Raw genomic sequence first — 21,040 nt, forward strand, 5'->3', positions numbered from 1 at the left:
ATGAGTTTTGTTTATAGGAAAACTCATGCAACTGATAGTACACTGTCCTTGTCTTTAATCTCAACTGGGTCTTTCTCTAAATAGACATGCATAAGTTATTTATGAGAGAATCTTCAGTTATTTGGAGTACACTAGTTTGATGCATGCATGCATTAACTGACTGAACTCACAATTAGTTCCTGAAACTATTTGGAACTAATTAAACTAGACTTAACTTATTTAACTGAGCTAACTAATTACAACTCAAATATAACTCATCCTTATCTCCTTAATTAAGGGATAATCTCCTTAATTTAACGGGTAACTATTGCATGACTTCACAAATACTTATAGCTTGAATTTCTCCAACTAATTAACTCAAGATGAATTAATTAATTATTTTTCAACCAGATGGTGAGACTAAATTCGAATTTTAATTCTCAATTTTAATTCAAGGACAAATTGAAATTGGAATATTCTTGTTGCCATATTTCAAGACCCAACAACTTATCCTTAAAGGAAGTAGTAAAGGAAACCTAGAAAAACCATCAGATTGACCTATTCTTAGCTGATTCAAACCCTACCCATGTCAAAACCATAGAATTCAGTCCTAAGAGAACTTGAAAACCAACCCATCTCTTTCTGTACACCAAGAAGAAAATCCATGCAACATGCTAAAGGAACATTTGGATGCCTTTGCTTGGAGCTACAAGGAAATGAAGGGAGCGGACCCCTTAGTATGTACTCACCACATCTATATCAAAGAAGGATGTAAACCAGTATGACAACCCCAAAAGAGAATGAATCCAACTCTCAAGGATATAATCAAAGAAGAACTGCAAAAGCTGCTAGATGCAAGTCTCGTTTACCCTATCTTGGACAACGAGTGGGTCTCTCCTTTGGTGCTGGTTCCAAAGAAAAATGGGAAGTGGAGGACTTGTGTCGATTACAGAGAATTAAACAAAGCAACAAAGAAGGACCATTTCTCTATACCTTTCATTGGCCAAGTGATAGATGATTGGAAGGGAAAAAGTTTTTCTCTTTCCTAGATGGGTTCAACAGGTACAATCAAATTCAGATCAGCCTGAAAGACCAGGATAATACCACCTTCACTTTTCCTTGGGGTCCTTTCACCTATAGGGTCCTTCCTTTTCGCCTATGCAATGCCCCTGCCACTTTCCATAGAGTAGTCCTAAGTATCTTTGTCAAGCTAGTCCATGATGCAGTAGAAATTTATATGGATGATTTTACACCCTATGGGTGTGATTTCTAGGAGGTTCTGTCCAGCTTAGATAAGGTTCTTGATGACTACAAGGACTATTCTAGGTCATTCAATATCCCAGAAAGGACTGCAGGTGGACCCAAATAAGATAGCCATCATCCAAAGGGTCCCTCCGCAAAAATAGAGAGATGTCAGGAGTTTTTTAGGTTTAGTTGGATACTATAGGAGATTCATAAAAGACTTAAGCAAGTTAGTCTCTCCTTTATTTTGGTTATTGGTGAAAGACTTTGAGTTTTTATGGTTAAAAAGTTGTCAAGAGGCCCTGGACACCCTGAAGGATAAGTTGACCACTGCACCTATTCTCTGAGCCCTGAATTGGGCCCTTCCTTTCCATATACATTTTGATGCCTTTCACAAAGCCATAGGAGCAGCTCTAGGCCAAATACATGACAAGTTACCTTATGTCATTTACTTCATCAATAAGAATCTATCAAAGGCCGAATTGAACTATATAGTAACTAAGAAGGAGCTCCTAGTTGTTGTGCATTCATTGAACAAATTTAGGCATTACATCATAGGTTACCAAACATTTGTACATACTGACCATGCTGCAATTAAATACTTGATGAATAAACCTGAAGTGAATGCCTAGATTATTATATGGTTACTTTTATTACAACAGTTTGATCTAATTATTATTGATAAGCCTGACAAGGAGAATGTTGTTACATATTTTTTATCAAGATTAACTTTTCCTGCAAGGGAGGAAGGAATGGCTGATGATGAGCTACCAGATGAACACTTATTCTCCATTTCAGTTCTCTCTCCATGGTTTGCTGACATAGCAAACTACTTGGTGTCTACACAGTTCCCACCAAATTTGTCCTCCAAAGAGAAAAACAATATTGTGAGGAAGAGTGCCCCATACACTTTTATTGGGGGCAACCTCTTCAAACTAGGCCCATATCAAATTTTGAGAAGATGTGTCAGGGAGGAGGAAGTCTTTGACATCCTTCTGACCTATCATGTTAGGCCTTATGGAGGTCACTTTGCAGCTAAGAGGACAACATTCAAGTTGCTACAATATGGGTATTAATTGCCCACTCTTCATCAAGATGTGAGAAGGTATACTAGTCAGTGTGATCAGTTCCAAAGGATGGGAAATACTACCCCAAGGGATGAAATGCCTCTGCAGCCTAAAGTGACTTTCGAGCCATTTGAAAAGTGGGGCATGGATTTCATTGGGACCATTGACCCTCCATCCAGGAAAAAGCAATACATCATTGTGTGCACTGACTATTTGACCAAGTGGGCTGAAACTAAGGCAATCAAAGCAGCAACAGAGGAGAAAGTGGTTGAGTTCTTAAGGGAAAATGTATTTTATAAGTTTGGGTACCCTAGAGAACTTGTCACTAATCAAGGAAACCATTTTACATCTCACATGATTGAAAATTTGTTAAGCCAATACAAGATCAAGCATAGAACATCCACTCCTTACCACCCACAAGCTAATGGGTAAGTGGAGGTGACCAATAGAGCGTTGGAGAGCATTCTGACCAAAGTGATTAGCAGTAGCAGAAAAGATTGGGCTGATAGATTAGTTGAGGCCACTTGGGCGTACAATACCACTTGGAAGACCACCACTGGATTCACTGCATATTCGTTGGTCTATGGTAAGAAGGCCCTATTGTCCATTGAATTTGAGTACAACACACTAAGAATGGCAGCACAACTAGATCTAGATCTCACTCATGCACAACAAGAGAGATTGCTCTAGCTGAATGGGTTAGATGAGTTTAGAATGTAGGCCCTCTTACACACAGAGGTGACTCAAGTTCAAAGGAAGTTATGGCATGACAAGAACATAAAGGACAAAAAATTTCAAGAAGGTGATTGGGCTTTGTTGTATGATTCCAGATACAAAGATTTTAAAGACAAGTTAAGGACTAGATGGTTAAGGCCTTACATCATAAAGAAATTTCATGATAATGGTTTAGTGCATATACAAACCATTGATGTAGAGGCTATTCCTTTACTTGTCAGTGGGAACAAATTGAAGGTATACAAGAAGCCCTTGTCGAAAAAATAATTCATTAATGGCATCAAAAAGATAGTAATGGTGGTGGAGAAAATCTTAGCTTCTACCCCATCAAGTCACTGAAAAAATAAAAAAGAGAAAACATTAGGAGACTCAGGTGAAAACCTCCATGAGGCACCTGAGATTCACTGTTGCGTTGAAAACCTCTTGAGGCAGCCCAATGGTGTCAAAAAAAATAAAAATATCTCTAGGTGAAAAACTCTTTTGAAGCACCTAGGGCAAGTAGCTAGGATGAAAACCTCTTAGAGGTAGACTAGTTGTTTTAAAAACAAAAAGAGGAAAAAAAAACAAAAAAAAAAGAGATTAAAAAAAGAGAGAAAAGAAAACTTTGAAAATGTTGTTTGCAGGTCAATAGGAGGAGGATCAGAGCAATAAGAGAGGATCAAAAGGACCTATACAGTTCATGTCTTCATTCCTCCATCCCATATCCTTCATCATTCCATCATTCCCTACATTTTTTAACTCATTTAGATCAGTTTGCAAGGGTTCTGTGTTTTCTACAGGATTCCCTGAAAACCTACAGGATGATCTTGTAGGAATTACAATGGCTTGTAAATCCCAAGGAAAGTAGCCTTAGAGCAAGGGGATGATCTGCTTATCTAAAAAAAAAAATGTCTACTTCACCATCTCATCACCATGCCTCTCTCCACCATGATCACCCCTGCATTCATCTAATAAAGTCAGTGTCATTTTTTATTCTGGTTTAAAACATCTGTGGTTTATATTTAAAAACTATTTAATTCCCTCATTCAATCTCTTCTACTATCATCATTCAAGAATGTCCTGATGATGGATCCCTGTTGGGATTTGAAATGTTGCTGAAAAATGGTTTTTACTGTGGGTTATCTGGTTACAAAAAATTCATTTTTTTTTTTTTTTAGTTTTTAGAGAAAAAAGAAGATAAAAGAGGATAAATACATAGAACAAGGGGACAACACCTAAAGGCTATACCTCTCATTCACCAATCCCTAGACCCTTCTCTGCCCATGACAACCATCCTCATGCTCCAGAAGTGAAGGAATGATTAAAAACATTGAGGGAGAGGCAGCGATAAGACATCCTGTAGGAAACACTGTAGTAGCCTATCACAGGTTGCAGTCAGCTTCAATATGGAGATCCAAATGTCAAATAAGATACTCCAAAGATTAGTGGTAGCAACAGGATCATCAGCATCACCATCCAGTACCTGAACATTAAAGAAAAACATCAAAGGAGGACAATAAAAAAGAGAGAGGAGAAAACACATGAAATAAATACACAACAAGGAATTCACTCTCCAACAAGCAGCATCAATGCATCGTACCACAGGTATGTTATCTTGCTTCAACTATCTCATTAGAATAATATGATCAAACATGTAGATTTGTGAAAGAGTTGGTTTTATAAGAAAAAGGTGGCCAGTTAACTTGGCCACCTTCGGCTAGTCAATGATCCGGATTTAAACAGGAACGCAACAAATTATATAGATAACCATATACAGAAAGATGCAGCGGAAATAATACTTCATTTCATTAATGGAAAATACTAAAAGATGCTTACAACCAGAAATGGAAATAAACCAGCTAGGGCGATGGTAGCTTATCTCTGAGAAGAGATGTGGTGGCTACATTCCTCTGAACTGTGTTACAATGAGGCTCGAAGGCCTATTTATTGTTGAGAAACAATGGAAAATCCTTAACATTCCAAAACCTAACCCTAGGAGATGAAACGCCAAACTGTGGGCCCCGTTTGGGTAAATTGCTACATCAACTTCCCGGGGTCGTAACTTTGGCATACGATCTCCGTTTGACGCATACAATAGCTCGTTAGAAAGATCTATCAGATCACTACCACTTTGGGAAGGGAAACATCGGTCCATGGACCCATGTTGCCCCCAGATTTCCCCAAAAACGTCGTTTAGGGCCTCAAAGCGGCTCCAGAAGTTCAGGACCCGAAAAACTGCTAAAAATAGTAAGTTGTGCTACAATTAAGGAAACTGAAAATGCTGAGAGAAACAATGGTGGGGGTCCAGGTGGACTTGGCAGGTGGCCACCAATATCCACCTGGATCATTCCTCCCCCCTTAGGAAGCAATGGTCCCCATTTCGTTGAGTTCCTCCATGAGATGAGGAAACGTTTGTTGAATTTGATCCCTGGTGAGCCACTTGCCCTGCTGAAGGAGTTGGCCTGCTTTGACAACTCGATACAGTTGGATATTCTATTGGCGAGTTTTCTTGATCTGTGTGTCCATGATCCAATCAGTTGCAGCTTGTTCCATGCAATCTGGATTTAATTCTGTGGGTTTGAGCTGTTCTGCAATGTCGGATGTGTCTAGCAATGGTGGAAAATATGGCCGAAGGCGGTCCACATTGAACACTGGGTGTAGGCCAAGGAATGGGGGAATGCTGAGCTCAAATGCATTGTCTCTCATAGCCTTAGTAATGGTGTAAGGACCATATCGGAGTGGTCTCAATTTCCGATAGGCTCCAGTAAGGCGTTCCTTTTGCAAATGCAACCAGACTTTGTCGCCCATCTGAAACTTGTGTGGCACCCGATGTTGATCATGTCGCTGCTTGTACTTGGCATTTGATTTCTCAAGAATGTCATGGACCTACTGGCGAATATGTTGGATGCGCTCAGTGAAGCTAGTGGCCTTATCTGTTTCGGACTGGACATGAGCTGAATTTATGTGAGTAGCTGCAAGTGGCATGGACACATCAATGGGGCACAGTGGCTGGAATCCCAAACCCACCTGAAAAGGGCTATGGCCAGTGGAGCTGTGAAGAGCTCGGTTGTAGCTGTGTTGAACATAGGGGAGGCTCTCGTCCCATGTGCGTGGATGATTTGAGTTATACATGCGCAGAATGTGCACAATCATCCTATTGACAACCTCTGTCTGGCCATCAGTTTGAGGATGGAAGGCTGTGGACTTCGTGAGTTTGGTGTCCAGCATTGACCAGAGACTGGACCAAAATGTGCTGAGAAACTGACTATCCGGATCTGAGATGATAGACTGTGGGATCCCAAAGTGCACCCACACTCGTTCAAAGAAGAGTTTAGCATTGGATTCTACTGTGATATTCTTCTTGCAGGCTGCCATAATGGCCATCTTCGAGAACCTGTCGACGACCACAAAAACACAGTCATTTCCATGCTTAGTGGAAGGAAGGCCTGACATGTAATCCATGGAGATGGATTCCCAAGGTCGACTAGGGGTAGGCAATGGGGTATAGAGGCCGTGCTTCTTAATGGTCAGTTTGGCAATGGCACAGGTAGTACATGATCTGATGTACTTCCCAACATCCTGTCGAAGATTCGGCCAATAGAAATAATTTTGCAGTACTGCCACTGTTTTCTCGACCCCGAAATGCCCAGCAACCCGACTGTAGTGTGCTTCACCAATCATCTTGGCACGCTCGCTTGAAGGAACACAAAGGTGACCCAGGTGGCATAACAGGGCATCCTAGAGGTGAAAATCTGGAACATGCCGACCCTCCAAGAATGTCTGGTATGTGTGGCTAAATTCTGGGTCGCTTTTGTAGAGAAGTGGCCAATCAGAAGTCTCGTGCCCACAAGAGTTGAGCACGGTGGTTAACGCCATGATCGGTGGTCAACTGAGCCAATCTGCAACATTATTGGTGCTGCCTTTCTTATACTTGATATTCAAGTGGAACTATTGCAGGTATGTAGACCACTTCTGATGGCGATCATTCTGCAATTTCCCTTGGGTCTGTATGAACTGCAGGGGTCGGTGGTCTGTGTGGATGACCATTTCCTTCCCCAAAATGTAATGCTTCCATTGTCGGTAGGCCTGTACAAGGGAATACATCTCTTTATCATAAGTGGGGTACTTCCGGACTGTGTCTGAAAGTGTTTCACTGTGATATGCCACTGGATGTCCATGTTGAGTAAGGACTGCCCCAATAGCATAGTCAGAGGCATCTGTCTCGACCTCAAATGGTTGTTGTAAATCTGGTAACGCGAGCACTGGTGCCGTGCAGAGGCAATCCTTCAACTCCATGAATGCCTTCTGTTGAGATTCAGACCAAAAGAATTTTGCTTTTGCCCCTCCCTTGGTGACTTGACTCAAGGGCCAAGTAATATGAGAAAACCCCAACACGAACCTGCGGTAGAAGTTGGCAAGACCTAGAAAGCTGCGGAGCTCTGTTAGAGTGGTTGGAGATGGCCAATCCCGAATGACTTGGATCTTGGCTGGATCGACATGCACCCCCTGTTCATCAATGATGTATCCCAGATACTGAACCTGGGTCATGCCAAAAGTGAATTTCTCCAAATTGGCACATAGCTTGTGTTGCCGCAGTGTTTGGAGAACCTGTCGGATGTGGTGGAGGTGCTCTTCCCAACTCTGGCTGAAGATCAGAATATCATCCAATTATACTACTACAAAGGAGTTGGTGAATGGCTGCAAGATGTCATCCATTAGCCTCATGAAGGTTGCAGGAGCATTCGTCAATCCGAAAGGCATAACCAACCATTCGAAAAGGCCCTCCTTGGATTTGAAGGCAGTCTTCCACACATCAGAGGGTTCGATTGGTACCTGGTGATATCCTGACTTCAGATCGATCTTGCTGAAATATTTCACCCCCTTTAGTTGGTCCAGGAGGTCATCAATCTGCGGGATCGGGTACCTATTACGGACAGTGATCTTGTTCAGTGCCCGATAGTCAATACAGAGTCTCCACGTCCCATCCTTCTTATGTACTAACACGATCGGGCTCCCACAAGGCGATGAACTTGGACGGATGTGACCTTTCTGCAGGAGCTCCTGAATCTGCCTCTTGATTTCATTGTTCTCCAGAACGGAGTGCCGATAAATTGGTCCATTGGGTAGCGGCGCACCTGGGGTCAGATCGATGGAGTGCTTGAGCTGACAGTGCAGAGGAACCCCTGCAGGGGAGGTGAAGATGTCCTTGTACTCCTCCACAATCTTGTCCATCTGTAGTTGTCGTGCAGAGGGACCCCGTATGGAGGCTGCAGCCACCGTATTCTTCTTTCCTTGAGGGAATATCATCAGGAAAACAAATTTCCTAGTTTTGGAAATGATCTTACTGCATTGTTTTGCAGTAATCAAAGAGATGGCGGTAGGTGGTGCTACCTCTGGTATCCTGTACAACTTATTTCCCAATGTAATAATAACAGCACGGGGCCTTGATTCATACACAGCATGTCGCTTCCACAAGTATGGCTGTCCTAATAATACATCACAAACTTCAAGGGGAGCAATGTCACACAATACCTCATCCGTGAAGGGCTTGATGTTGTATGGAAGGCGACACTGCTGGCTTACGCGAAGATCTCATCCTTGGTGAAGCCACCCAATGGTGTATGGTTGTGGATGTGCTGTGGTCGGTAAGCCCAACCGCTTCACGACCTCTGCCGAAATGAGGTTCTTTTGACTCCCGCTATCAACAATGAACTGTATTGGGGAGCCCTTTACCCACATTTGGGAGTGGAAGAGACGCTCCTCCTCCTCCTCTGGATCTTCGGGTTCATTTTTTTGGATCTTGGCGGTAGCAACAGTGGCGTTGGGATCCGCATCAATGATTTGCCTCCCTTTTTCATTCCCCTTATCAGGTTCTGACTCAGAGTCGAAACATGCATCTGATTCCGAAACCTTTAGCTCAGCCACCAGTGACTACTTGGCCCGACACTCACTTGTGTTGTGAGTGGAGCTCTTATGGAACTCACACCATTTTCTAGTGTCCTTTTTCCGCTTCGCGGTGTTGTTCTTTGCTTGCAACTTCGGCGAGTTTTCTTGGGTTGTCCCGCCTTGGCTTTGTCCTTTGTTCTGTGGTTTAGGGGCACCTTTCCCCTGCTTTGGATTCGCAGATCCAAGGTCTCGCTTCTTTTGTTTAAACTTCTGCTCGACCTTGACAGCATATCGGTATGCTGCGCCAAGCAAGGAGATGTTCAGGAATTGTATTTCTTCCTGGATGTACTTGTGCAGGTAGCCACGGTATTTGAGTATCAAATGTTGCTCCGAATCCTTGATACCCAACTTTGTGCGAAGGGTATGGAAAAGAATGGTGAACTTCGGCACGTCTTGGTCCCTTCCCTGCTGCAGTGTGGTCCACTTTATGTATTCATCCTCATAGCTTCCAACAGGGTAGTACTGCTCCTTGATGGCATCCCGGAATGAATTCTAGGTGGGTGCGGCTGAAAATAGTGAGCTAATACTTTCATCCTTCTGCTCGCAGTAGGTTTCCCACCAGTCCTTGACGTGGGGGGCTACTTTGAGAAGAGCGAAAACAATCTTTTCCCGACTCAAAAATTCATGAACAGAAAAATAACCCTCTAGCAGATTTAACCATTTATCTACGACATCTGCATCTATCTGACCCTCGAATATGGGGATTTCAAAATTAACTTGTACCTTAAAGGGCGTGGCGTTTCCAGAGTAGCTGCTGGAAGCCGATGCGTCGCTTCTGGGTAGCCGCAGAAGGATCTGGGCAAAGCTGTCCATCATCGCGTTCCGTTGTCGCTCGAGGGCTTCTTCGAGCAAGATATTGATGGGATCTCCTGCCCCTCATCTTTCTTCTCATCCACCATGGGAGGCCGTCGGATTTGCGAGGCTGGTCTTGCAAAGGTTCAACCAGTTCAAACCCTAACTCCTTATATCCCGACCTTGTTGGGGACATGCAAAGAAAAACAAAGAGAAAGCAGACCGCTCTGATACCACTGATCCGGATTTAAATAGGAACGCAACAAATTATAGAGATAACCATATACACAAAGATGCAGCGGAAATAATACTTCATTTCATTAATGGAAAATACTGAAATATGCTTACAACCAGAAATGGAAATAAACCAGCTAGGGCGATGGTAGCTTATCTCTGAGAAGAGATGTGGTGGCTACATGCCTCTGAACTGTGTTACAATGAGGCTCGAAGGCCTATTTATTGTTTAGAAACAATGGAAAATCCTTAACATTCCAAAACCTAACCCTAGGAGATGAAACGCCAAACTGTGGGCCTCGTTTGGGTAAATTGGTACATCAACTTCCTGGGGTCGTAACTTTGGCATACGATCTTCGTTTGACGCGTACAATAGCTCATTAGAAAGATCTATCTGAGCACTACCACTTTGGGAAGCCCCAGATTTCCCCAAAAACGTCGTTTAGGGCCTCAAAACGGCTCCAGAAGTTTAGGACCCGAAAAACTGCTAAAAATAGTAAGTTGTGCTACAATTAAGGAAACTGAAAATGCTAAGAGAAACAATGGTGGGTGTCTAGGTGGACTTGGTAGGTGGCCACCAATATCCACCTGGATCAGTCAACTAGGAGAATACAGTTAGCTCATTACACATGGGGCAACAATCAAGTCAGGAGAAAGAATAGATGAGGTCAAAGGTGGTTAAGCTATGCATGCCCAAAGTGGGAGTTGATTACGAGGTAAGGAGAATGATGATGTGGTAGTGGGACCAACGGTCCAAAAATACAGACTCGTACTTCGGTTCCTAGCACACCATCCCACTCAAAGCACCCATATAAGAAAATAAAACATTGATTCCCATGCATAGGAGGCATTCACAATCTCGAGGCTACATCAAAGCAAAGTTTCTTGCGGACCCTAAAGCAGTCTATAGGAAAGACAATGAGCATTGTTTCCAGTGCAGGAGCAACTACAGGATCCTACAAGATCCTACAGGATACATAATAGTCACTTACAGGATTGGCAGAGAGCATTTTAGAAGGGAAAAACCAAAGGTTGGTTTCATCAGGTAGTGACAAGGAGGTAGGAACTATACCTTCCCAAATTTTCTAAGTAAAAAAAAATATAGAGAAGCCTTCTATTTTGTTAAAGAGATTGCAGTCTAAGGGAATTGTACACAGAATTTTCATATGAAATCTCTCACCCATTAGAATTTGGAGTTAGACATATACAACCCTCCACATCCATTAGAGAAAAATGACAGGGGGATTTAACAAGAGGGAACCCACCAACATAGTGAGAATTCATCAGCACCCTCCTGTAGTAGAGATATTCACAAGGCATAATTGGATGGGCTTCTTTGGAAAAATGAGGGGATATGATGATGAAGTGGCTAGAGACTTTGCTTTCTCCCCCATACCACTAAATAGGACCCATGCCACCACTGTGGTGAAAGGCCTCTCTATAGAACTCACCCATGAAATCATAGGAATAATCACCACACTTCCTTTAGGTTGCCTTGGAAAAAGGAAGATAAGGGTAACAACCAAATTGCGAAGAAGAAATTCTTTTTGGAAGGAGAGGAAGCAATGGAAGACAAAAATGGGGTCAGAAGAGAAAGTCTGCCATATCCTTGGAATGAAATTAGCTACCACCTCATTAAGTATATATCATGTGAAGGTAGGTACAGTGTGGTATATGGATACCACTTTAGGCTTCTCCAAGAGCTGAGGTTTGGAGTAGACACACCTCCTCAAAACATATTAAGAATACCCTACTTTCTTCTTCAAGTAGTGATAGATATGAGAACTAAGGTGCAGGGAGTAAACCATCAACAACTATCCCATCATGGGTTAATTAAACTTATCCTAGAAGATGCCCTCCAAAACCTAAGACTCCCTATCACATGGACAAATTTTAGAGACATGCGGACTGTTACACAGTAATTTATCACTGCCTTCACTCCCGGTTCTTCCCACTGTGTCATGTGTCCAAGTCAAACATGCCCATAACAGACAAATGCTCTCCTAAGCTGCCAATTGACCCACTTTTCCAAAGTTTTCTGCCTCATCATGGCTATTGGTTTAATAAACATGCTGAAAGGCGCTCATGAACAACCTAACCGTGCTGCTAGTGCAGAAGTACATCTGATTCCCACGATGGCTCAATCTTATGCACCAGCGCGAGGATATGTGGTATCTTCGGCTATGATCTGACTATCTACACTGATCACTAGCGATGTCAGCGCTGAAGATCAGTTTTGTGCCTGCGATGATCCAGATTGGGCGAATTGTTCCAACAGTCGGCCTTCCAGATGACTCCAGACCTGGTTGTTGGCCTTGTTTATGTCGCCCTTCCTTCCCTGGTGTGGCAGTTCCATCAATTGGGCTACCTTCCTTGATGATAAGCTCTCCCTTCCACCTTTCATGGAGACTCCTTCTCCTATTTAAACTCTCACCATTGTTATGCATTGCTAGTTTTTCTGATAGTTGGCTAGTTGAGCAGTGCTATTAGTGTCTTGTGCATTTGCTAGATAGCTGGTGTGAGTGTGGAAAGTGTGGGATTGTTAATAGCTTGAGGAAGATTTTGAAGTGCCCTTAATCTTGTGTAAAACTTATGAGTGAGAGAGCTCTTGTATGTTGGGAGATCCATCTCCAAAGAGTGAATGCTTGAAGAACATGCTGGCTGGACCCTTCTGAGAAGGCTTGTGACGTCAAGACTTTGGTTGTAAGTTTACTCTTATTTCATTATTAATGCAATCAATGATGTTTTCCTATGTCTTGTATGAAATGTACTTGATAGCTCATGACTTCTTGACTTTGTGAGTAAATGGTTTATTGTTGTTGCCGGATTATGTGCTTTGTTGTATTTCCTTTGCTTTGTTTCAGGTTGATTACTCATTGAGGAGAAGGAAGCAGAAGCTGGAGCAATGCAACGGAACTCCATCGACCACCGGTTGAGGTAGGCCTCCAACTTTAACTGTTTAAAGAAAAATATTGTTGATCTGTCCTTGTTTGTGACTAGACCCACTCTAGGGCTAGAGGGGTTGCCTCTATCCGTAGAGGGAACACTTTCTTGCATCACACGGACAGAGGAATACATAAAATCCCTTGAATATGAAAAAAGCCCCACTGCCAGTGAAAGGGATGAAGAAGAAATAGAGAGGGATGAAGAAGAAATAGAGAAGGATGAAGAGTAAATAGACTAGGAAGAAGAGGAATAAAAGAAGAAGGAAAGTGGTGAAGAGAAAAAAGAAGATGCAAAGGAAGAAACTAATGAACAGAGTGAGGAACTAGAGGTTGAAGAAGATGAGAAATACAAGAGTGAGAAGGAGAATGGAAAAGAGGAGACATAAGACAATGAAGAACAAAGGTATACAATGCAAGACAAAGAATGGGAGGACTCACCCAGGGTATCTCCATAGCCCACTGTGAAAGAGGCAGCAACTGTCCTCACTACCCTAAGTACCCCTATTAGGAAAAAAATGGAAGAGACAGAGACAAACTCCATTGTACTTTAGGACAAGAAAAATTAAAAGGATCGAGCAAGGAAAACCTCAAACACACACCAAAGTTCTTATTGTCATTGAAGACTCACCAAAACAGTAGGAAATGATAGCTCCTCTTGTGAAAAATCAAGGAGAAGGATCATCAGGACAAGCCTCTCCCAAGTCTCCTATCACTTATGTAAGGAGGTCTGTCACCAGATTTGAATCATCCAAAGGAAAAGACTCCTACAGGAGACATAGAAGGACCTACAGGAAGTAGAGGCCATCCTACAAGAAACTCTGCTAAACCTACAGGAAACTCAAAAATTGGACAAAGAAGGGACCTTGCAGCAAGAAGCAAAGAAGGAGGATCCAGAACTGAGGGAACGTAGTCCTCAACCCAACCTTGACTCTTACTACAGGTTGATTGAATACGGTAGGGTCATTCCATAATAAATTTCCATCCCCTTATTCTTTGAGCTTGAGAAAGAAAGGGTAAGAACACATAGGTGGATGAAAATTTCCAAATCTAAAGGAGTGGAGGATATAGGCCACATGGAGGAGAAAGTAAAGGAGATGGGCAGAGAACTGAGTGGCATGAGGGATAGAGAGGCAATGATTAAAGCTTAGTTGGAAGCAGACAATGCATGTTAAGGGGATAACTACAAGAAAGAGAGAGTTAATTGGCATCCATGGCCAGTCTATCCTTAGAGGGAATCCAGTGTAAGATGATAGCAAAGTCCTATGCATTGTATCTTGAGGAACAGTGGCTGCAGTTCCAAATCAAGACTTTAGCATAGAGAGGCACTATGTCCTTCCAAGATTATAGACAACTCATTGATCTCTGTGATCAAAGCACCTTGGAGGATAAAGCTAAAATGTCTAAGTTCTACCTACATAACTTGGCCTTGGCAGAACTGAATGTGTGGGACCCTAATTCAAAACTAGGGGACTTGCAATTGATGTCCTTGGCATCATGGATGAATCAGGAGGAGGTAAGGGCTGCAAAAATGAAGAAAGTAATGGAAAGAGAAGAAACATAACCCCTCATGATAAGAGCTAAGAAATAAAATCCAATGGTTGTCATCAACACCCACAATTTGATTGCAAATGACCCTAAACTTGCACCTAGGTACCTTGCTACCCAATAGCAAGCAATCACACACTTTGAGGACATGTTCAGGTTGTTAGGGGATGACAACATGCAAGCTTTCCAAAAGAGATGGAACAATTTTCCCTACATCTTGAAAATAAGAGATTAGCATTCTCCTCAGAGAATGAGAGAGGTACTGAACAGAACACCCATGTACAAGGAACATCTCAAAACACACAAAGTCAATTGGATTGTCTTGAGACTCAGTCCACCACTGCTCTTAGGAATGTTGGAAGAAAGGAAGGAAGAGCAAGAAAGAAAGTAGTGGGAGGAGATAGAGAGAAAGGCAGGATTCTGTGCACAGGAAGACGAAACTACAACATAAGCATGGGATGTCAGGGAGGCCACTAGAGCAATGAAAGACATGGATATAAATTGAGTTGCTCAGAGGATGAGAAACACTTTCAAGAGGGGGGTGATGATGAGTAAAATCATTGGGTAACTTATGAACCTTAATACACCTCCTAGCTTATTCAAAAAAACTTTTCTCATAATTTCTTACATATTTTGATTATATTTTGCTTAATGAGATGAGTAAAAGTGAGATATTATGCCTAGTGGACTAATGTGCATTGATTGCAGGATTTTGAGAGAAAATCATGGAAATATTGGCTAATTAAGGGCTGAAACTCGAATGAGACAAGGAGGAGAGATTGTAGGAGATAGATCCTCGTCATTTACTCCTCAATCGTTCGAATATTCATCCATCAATTCACACTAGCTTGGAGTTAAAAGCAACCAAGTCATGAAGATCAAAAGGAAGTCGAGCCCGTGACAGTTAAATCCATATCATCTTGAGTTTGGGAGCTGCGCCTCCCTAAATTTAAGGAAATTGTTGGAGACTTCAATTGTATAAATAAGGAGGCCTAGAGCCTCATTAGGATTTGAATTTTTTATGTAAAAACACTAGGCATTTTCGATTTCAAGACTTGTGGAATACATTGTTATGTAATTTTCTGATTTGATAATGAGAATGAGAATTTCCCTCATCTAGCACTAAGTTGAATTAGAGGGCTGAAGCTCTTGGGTTAAATCCCAACCCTAGAAGAAAAGGCTCCTCTTCTTATATTTGTATGCTTAGTTGATTTCATAGATTAATGGTTGAATTGTCTTTAGCATTATTTCGTTGCAAGTAGTTGTGGATTTGATTAGTTTGCTTCCATTTGTGCATTGCTTCAACATTAGCTTAGGAATATAAAGGAATATCAAAAGGCTATTATTAGGTGGATTTTTCCTCACTCCTCCCTTCAGGGACCATGGTTTGAGGAAAGAACTCCTATGCAGCCCCAAAAAGACATAATTCTGATTTCTCATGGAATTTAGGGTGTTTTGTTATTTAGGCCAACATTTTTCTAGTTTTCAAGAATAGGATTTAATTTTCATTTTTGCTATCTTGAGTCTTACATTAGATCTCATCAAGGTTTCACATTATTCTGCAATTTTTCCCATGCATGAAATAGACAGTTAGGTCATGAAATTTTGTTTTACTTAGTTAATTGAAATCCTTCTTGTTTACATGATTTATGGATAAATGTCAATGATTGATGCAGTGCAAGAGTTTCAACAGTACAGATAGATTTCATGATCATCAACCCCATCCTATCCTCATCCATCCATGGTTATCACTTTCTTTCACTATATCCCTCACCAATTTCATCATTCCACATGAATACTTCTCCAAGCTTGTTGAGAAAATCCAACCATCTAACAACATTGTTTTGAGCTCTGAAGGAGTCATAGGCAATCCCTTGCCTCATTTCACCTACCATTCACCTTCCCTAAGCCTTACATCACCTTCCAAATCCATCCTCTTTCTCTCGGTTGTATCCTGTAGGAATACACATGATCCTGTATGAGCATTAGGACATCCTGCAGGACGTGTTAAGACGTCTTGTAGGTTGACTTGTAGTGGCTTGTTTTGAGGCTGAATTGTGGAAAAATCCCCTAGGAAGCTAGAAGAACATTGCTACTTGCCTCCCAAGGAATATGACCATTCACCATCATCCCTAATCCACCTGCCACATCACCAAAAGAAGTTAGCATTCACACTTTCACACAAAAAAGGACAAAAAGGAAAAAAGAGTTATTTTGTTCATTTACATGCACAAAAGTAGAATGTTTGATGTTTCAATTTGCATGCCTAGGACAGTAGGATTTCACATCTGTTAATTTAGCATTCTTTTGAAGCAAATCCTCTTAGAAGTTAGTTATATGAATGGTGTGTTTAAGCATTTGATTTCAATCTTTTCCTTATTGTAGTAGACAAGATTTTCTTTAGTTCAAATTTCCCTTTTTTCAGTGGTAATCAAGCATCTTCTGAATCAATAGAAGTCTTGTTTGAGAAACCATAGTGGTCTATCACTAGCTTTGTAGTGACAAAAAGCGAACCCCTCACATCTACTTATGTATACAACACTGCCAACTCCAAGTTTGTACGAACCCCAGGTTGATCAAGTAAAGTTGGTAGCCCCAGGATTTGCACCATTCTTGTTGCAATACTGGTGCTCATCACTTAGCATACAACTGATGCTCACTCAACAATCTCAATACTACTGCTAAATTCTCAACATGCTCTTCATAATTTGTAGAATATACCAATATATCATCAATGAACACAATAACAAACTTGTCCAAATATAGACACAACAAACTATTCATTAAGCACATAAAGGTAATTGGAGCATTAGTTAAACCAAATGGAACTACAACAAACTCATGATGCCCATACCAGGTCTGGAAAGTTGTCTTGTAGATGTCCTTTTCTTTAATGCGTACCTGACGATATCTAGATCTCAGATCAATCTCCGAGAACACTTCTGCTCCCTTCAGTTGATCAAACAAGTCATCAATCCTCAACAACGAATACCTATTCTTGATGGTCACTTTGTTCAACTTCCTGTAGTCAATGCACAATCCGAGAGTACCCTCCTTCTTCTTTACAAACAATACCGGTGTGCCCCAAGGTGATACACTTGGCCTAATGTATCCTTTTTCAAGCATCTATTTCAGCTGCAACTTTAACTCTACCAAATTAGGTGTGCTCATCCTGTAAGGTGATTTTGATGTTGGAGCTGCCCCTGGCACCAACTCAATAGAAAAGTATACTTCCTTGTGAGATGGAAACTCTGAAATATATGTGGGAAACACATCCTGAAACTACTGTAGAACTGGGTACCTTCTCATAACACATGCATCCTCAACTTCCTTACCTTTTTCACTAGAAATAGGCCTTGCAAATAACACACACCCTTTCTTGCGACTGTGGTTGGCTTGCATATCTATTGCCATCCTAATTCATGTGCCTTTCCTCTTTCCCTATAATACTCTTGGTTTCCCATTGTCATCTAAGCACTCAATGGATTTGTCATAAAAATCCATCTTGGTCCTATGAATATATAGCCAATCCATACACAAAATCATGTTATATGGTCCCAATGGTAGTACATTCAAATGTGATTCTGTAGGCATACCCTTTAACTCAAATGCACAAGCTCTTACCTAATGGTGGACTCTTTTCTTTGTAGGTGTAGCCAACTGTACTAACCAATATTCTGCATGCACTTCATTATTCAAACCACACTTATCCACCAAGTTAGGACTAACATAACTATAATTAGATCTAGTGTCAATAAAAATAGAAACAACCTTATCAGAAAGCTTATCATCCATATCAATGATAGATGCTTGATGGTATTCATGTCTATTGTCCAACGCTGCATATATACGAGGAATGCTATGTCCAACATCCCCAATAATATTCACTTCCTGTGCACTATAGATCTGAGGCCTGCCACCCTGATTCTGTGAAAAATGCCTCTTAAGGTGTTCCTTACCACGTGTCCAACACTCCAACTATCTAGTATCATCACCTCTATGTTTTTGTTTTGATCCATGTCCTTGTCTAGCTACATTTAACTTCTTTTGTGGTGCCACATTTTATTTCTCATCTGCATTTTGAGGCATTTTTCTTTTTGTCTTCGATTTACCCTTACCTTTATCCTTATCCTTCCCTTTTCATCTCATTGAGATTCATTCTTACGCATCGACTGCTCATAGAAATGATTCAATTTCCCAATAACTTCGTCAAGTGACTAAGGCTCATCATACTCAATCCGATCTCTAAATGCTAATGGAAACTAACTTAAAAATCATTGAACTTTATCCTTCTCATCGGTAAAATACAATACATACCTTAATAGCTCTAAGAACTTAGTCATGTACTCTTCATCTGTAATTGATCTCATATTTAGATCATATAATTCTTTGGCCTTACTATCGTAGTACCTTTCTAACAAGTACTTCTTGAAAAATCTCTTGAACTCATGCCAACTCAGGTCCTTCATCCTGATGTCTTTAACCTGCTTCAAATATTTCCATTAGATATCTGCTTTACCTTTTAGGTCGGAGATAGCAATTTTGGCCTTCATGTTTTCTTTGTACTCATGCGACTCAAAGACATTGTTCATCCCAAGTATCCAAGCCTCTACATATTCCAACTTCTTCAAATCTCCATCAAAATTAGGTGGATTTTCTTTCTTAAATTCATCTAGAAATTATCCCCTATCATTCCTCATGTAAGGATGATAACGATGATGAATATGATACTCGTGAGAACTAGAACTAGAATAATACCTGCATCCATCAACTCTCCTATCTAGAGTATCAAACAATATACCATGTCTAACAATGTCATCTCTATCTACGCTGTGACCACCATAAGATCTACTACCATATGACCCATTAGTTCTATCCTCTTGCCCATTGATGATTTGAAGTGGCTCCTATTGCTGCAATTCTAACAAACTCTGAAGGAGTATTGCATTAACCTCTAATTGTTTCTCTTGTGCCTACATTATTTTTTCATTGTCCGCCTTACAACTCATTATTTCTTCCTTCAATATTCTCAACGTGTCTGCTAAGTCAGAAGAGTGCCCAACCCCATGCTTCTCATCTAATTCATAGGGAGAATCTCTATAGTCTATCATCTTTCTAGTCATTTTTTAATCTCTTTCCTACAAGGCATACTATGTCAGCTAAACCAAATCATAATAAACTAATACACCTTAGCATAATTCAAGGAGGATATCTCATATGCAAGATCAACCAATCAGAGTAGTATGTGTATAACATAATCATTACAACATATATACATATAATACATAAGAATATAACCATGTAACCAACATACAGGTGACGACACTCGTCACAACAACAACATCGTCTTTCACATGGCGACATCACTACAACCATGACTGACACCATGTATATGCAACAAGCATATAGAATACAAGGATGATTAACACACTTGCAACCGGCATGAATGCATGACCAACACACATCGCCCATCCTTTCGAAGGGGTGAACCATGCTTTTATACCACTCTGTAACATCTTCATCTCGCATCTACCCAAGTAACCGGCCAACCAGGGTAAATATGCAATGATAGGCCACTATAATGGGTTTCAACCTCCTAAGTCACCTTAAGGAAGTGGAATCGACAGAAACACACCATGCAGACTTTCCACATCAGCAACAAAACTCCCATGAGCCATCCCAACCACTCAGGTAACTAGCCCCTGGGTCCCACTGAGTTTTTAGACCATTAAACCCCTGAATGATCCCTTGATATGGAGAAGGGTGTGTATGGGAGGCTCCAAATTCTCCCACAACATGGGTATGCATGCATCTGTGGACTTTTCTCCTCAAACCTGTGCTAACGAATCTGGGATTTGTGTCACTTTTTCAGGCCCAGAGCCCAAGTCACTTCTGAGAACTCAATGATAGGTTCAGAAATGAATTTACACAACATAACAATGATGCATTTGAAAAAACATTGACAAGGTCTAGACTGGACCCCTATTAGCCATGACAAGAATTTCATCAAACATGTCACAAATGTGTAATCTATAGGTTTAAACAACAGATATGAGCAGAGGGGTCTCATACTCATCTGAGAATTGCTAAGAAGAATTGTTTCCTTATACCATTAGCTGCATTATCATCTATTAGGTCATATATACATTGTTCATTCATTTACAAATCAAAACATGAGCAGAGCCATACATCGTCATTTTCATAATACATGCTCTCATAACCGTCATAATAACAACAAAAATATCAATGAAACATCAGCCATAGAATCCCACATATAAGTCAATACATTTACACATAAGATGTTAAGGAAAGAAAATATTATTAATGAATGAAAAATCCGACCCGAGATGGGACTATCACATTCCACCCCACCATAAACAATGTAAACTTTGAAACGAGAACTGATATGATTACCCCTTTTTTTGAGGTAGCAAAAAAATCAACCAATTTTGAAAAGTGTTGATTTAGAATAGACACACACACACACACACACATATAGCATAGCTTTTGACACTTTAAGATTTTTTATGTACATTAATTTTGAAATGTTAGTGATTTTCATGTTGATTTTAAAAA

Source organism: Pinus tabuliformis, chromosome 2_1 (assembly GCF_031772625.1).
Source record: "Pinus tabuliformis cultivar Carrire ecotype Pingquan chromosome 2_1, CPIR1, whole genome shotgun sequence".
NCBI classification, from domain to species: domain Eukaryota; kingdom Viridiplantae; phylum Streptophyta; class Pinopsida; order Pinales; family Pinaceae; genus Pinus; species Pinus tabuliformis.